This window comes from Theropithecus gelada, chromosome 1 (assembly GCF_003255815.1).
Source record: "Theropithecus gelada isolate Dixy chromosome 1, Tgel_1.0, whole genome shotgun sequence".
Classification (NCBI taxonomy): domain Eukaryota; kingdom Metazoa; phylum Chordata; class Mammalia; order Primates; family Cercopithecidae; genus Theropithecus; species Theropithecus gelada.
Genome location: NC_037668.1, coordinates 222,531,174 through 222,533,785, shown reverse-complemented (window position 1 = coordinate 222,533,785; position 2,612 = coordinate 222,531,174).

Sequence of the window (2,612 nt, the reverse complement as noted above, 5' to 3'; positions counted from 1 at the left end):
CCCACCAGAGCATAACCTCCCCGCTGCCAACATACCCACCAGAGCATAACCTCCCCGCTGCCAACATCCCACCAGAGCATAACCTCCCCGCTGCCAACATCCTCACCAGAGCATAACCTCCCCGCTGCCAACATCCCCAACAGAGCATAACCTCCCCGCTGCCAACATCCCACCAGAGAGGTACATTTGTTCTAAAGGCTACATTGATACAGCATCATCCAAAGTTGACAGCTTACATTAGGGCCCGCCTTGGTGTTGTATATTCCGTGAGTTTGGACAAATGTATAATGATATACGTCCACCATTGTAGTAGTACCATATAGAGCATTTCCACTGCCTTAAAATTCCTCTGTGCTCTACCTACTCACCCCTCCCTGCCCTCCAAGCTCTGACAACCACTGATCTTTGTTACTGCCTCCAGAGTTTTGCCTTTTCCACACTGTCCTATAGTTGAAATCATACAGTATGTAGCCTTTTCAAAACGGCTTCTTTCCTTAGTAATATCCATTTAAAGCGCCTTTCACTTTTAAGATTTCTGGGATGTCTAAACTGCTATGATTTTAAATTCTAAAGCTGTGTCCTAAGGCAACATGACATCAGAAAGATCTTTCTCTCTCTGCTTATCTTGTCCCCAGGTCTGATAAAAGGGATCAATTTTCTTCTTTCTCATAGGACTTGACATGCTGAAAGCCAGACAGATCAAAGCTATCATAAATGTAGAGGTATTTTTGTTTCTTTTTGTTCAAGATCATTTTTTTAAATACAGTAGAAATATTCCATGAAACACACCTCCTTAACTCACTCTAACTCAGTTTTCAGCACTGGCCAGGTGTGGTGGCTCATGCCTGTAATCCCAGCTCTTTGAGAGGCCAAGGCAGGCTGATCACTTGAGGTCAGGAGTTCAAGATCAGCCTGGCCAACATGGTGAAACCCCGTCTCTACTAGAAATACAAAAATTAGCCAGGTGTGGTGGCATGCACCTGTAGTCCCAACTACTCGGGAGGCTGAGGCAGGAGAACCGCTTGCACCTGGGGGATGGAGCCTTCAGTGAGCCAAGATTGCACCACTACACTCCAGCCTGGACGACAGAGCGAGACTCCATCTCAAAACAAAAAACGTCAGCACTGATGCTTGCTATAAAACAGCATTTGGAGGTTTCCCACTCCTTTTCCAAGCAAGTTTAGAATCAGCCATTGTTGTTGTTGCTGTTTGAGACAGGGTCTTGCTCTGTCGCCCAGGTTAGAATGCAGGGGTGCGATCACTGGCTCACTGCTGCCTCAAACTCCTGGCTCAAGTCGATCTCCCATCTCAGCCTCCCCAGTAGTGGACTGCAGGCACATGCCACCACCCCTGGATAACTTTTTAATTTTTTGTAGAGACAATGTTTCCCAGTCTGGTCTCAAACTCCTGGCCTCAAGTAATCCTCTCACCTCGGCCTCCCAAAGTGCTAAGATTACAGGTGTGAGCCACCATGCCTGGTCCTAGAGCCAGCCTTGAACTCAAATTGCAGCCTTGCTTCATGTCTGCTCCTAGAGCCAGCCTTGAACTCAAATTGCAGCCCTGCCACTGAAAAGTGGTGAGTGGAGTCACTTCACCTCCGTGAGTCCCTTGGCCTCTGTGAGGTACCTGCCTCCAGGGCTGTGTGAATTGCAGCTGACAGAGCAATCGGGGCACACAGTACGTGCTCAATAACAGGCAGCTGCTATCAGAACTACATCTTCTGTGCAAACGCCCTAGGCCTTTTACTAGCACCTGAATCTCAAAACATGATTAAACATAGCAGAACCCCAATTTATGGCAGAGACAAGACGTGGTCTCTTACATCCCTCCTGGTGGCCCGTCCTTCTTCTCGGGGAAAACTCAGGCAGGGAGGACTCAGGTCCAGAGAGGAGTGAGGACGGAAAACAAAGCCTGGAAGGGGAGAGGGGAGCCCAAGGTACTGACCCCTTCCTGAACCGAGAACAGAGAACTGCCTTTTGAACCTGTTCCTGGTTTCCTCACCTTCCAGCTACACAGGAACACAGGAGATGTGAGTCCCAGGTCCAGCTCTGACCTTCACTGTTTAGCCTGGGCTGGCCACTCGCCCCAGGAGTCTGCTGCCTCCAGGGCCAGGTGGCGGTGGGAGTCTAGGCCTCTGGCCTCCAGGGTCTCCCTGCCATTGCCACGTGCTGTTCTTGACTCTGAGCACGCAGGCTCCTTCCTGCCTGGGTTTCAGGAGCACACCAGCTCCTGCCGGTCACCGGGCCACCACGCTGCAGGTGACGAACTGAGAGCAGTGGAAGGACAAAGGACTGAGTGGCATCCCTCCTGTCTCCTTTGCATTCACAGACACTGAGTCTAACAGTCTCGTGGTGAAAGGCTGTTCCAATGTCAGTAACGCCACCTGTCAGTTCCTGTCTGGTGAAAATAAGACTTTTGGAGGAGTCATCTTTCGAAAGTTTGAGTGTACAAACGTAAACAGCTTAACTCCCACGTCTACGCCGACCACTTCCCACAACATGGGCTTCAAAGCTTCCCTCAGCCTCTTGGCCTTTGCCAGCCTCCTTCTGCTGGGACTGTGGCCCTGAGGTCCTGGGGCTGCACTTTGCCCAGCACCCCATTTCTGCTGCTCT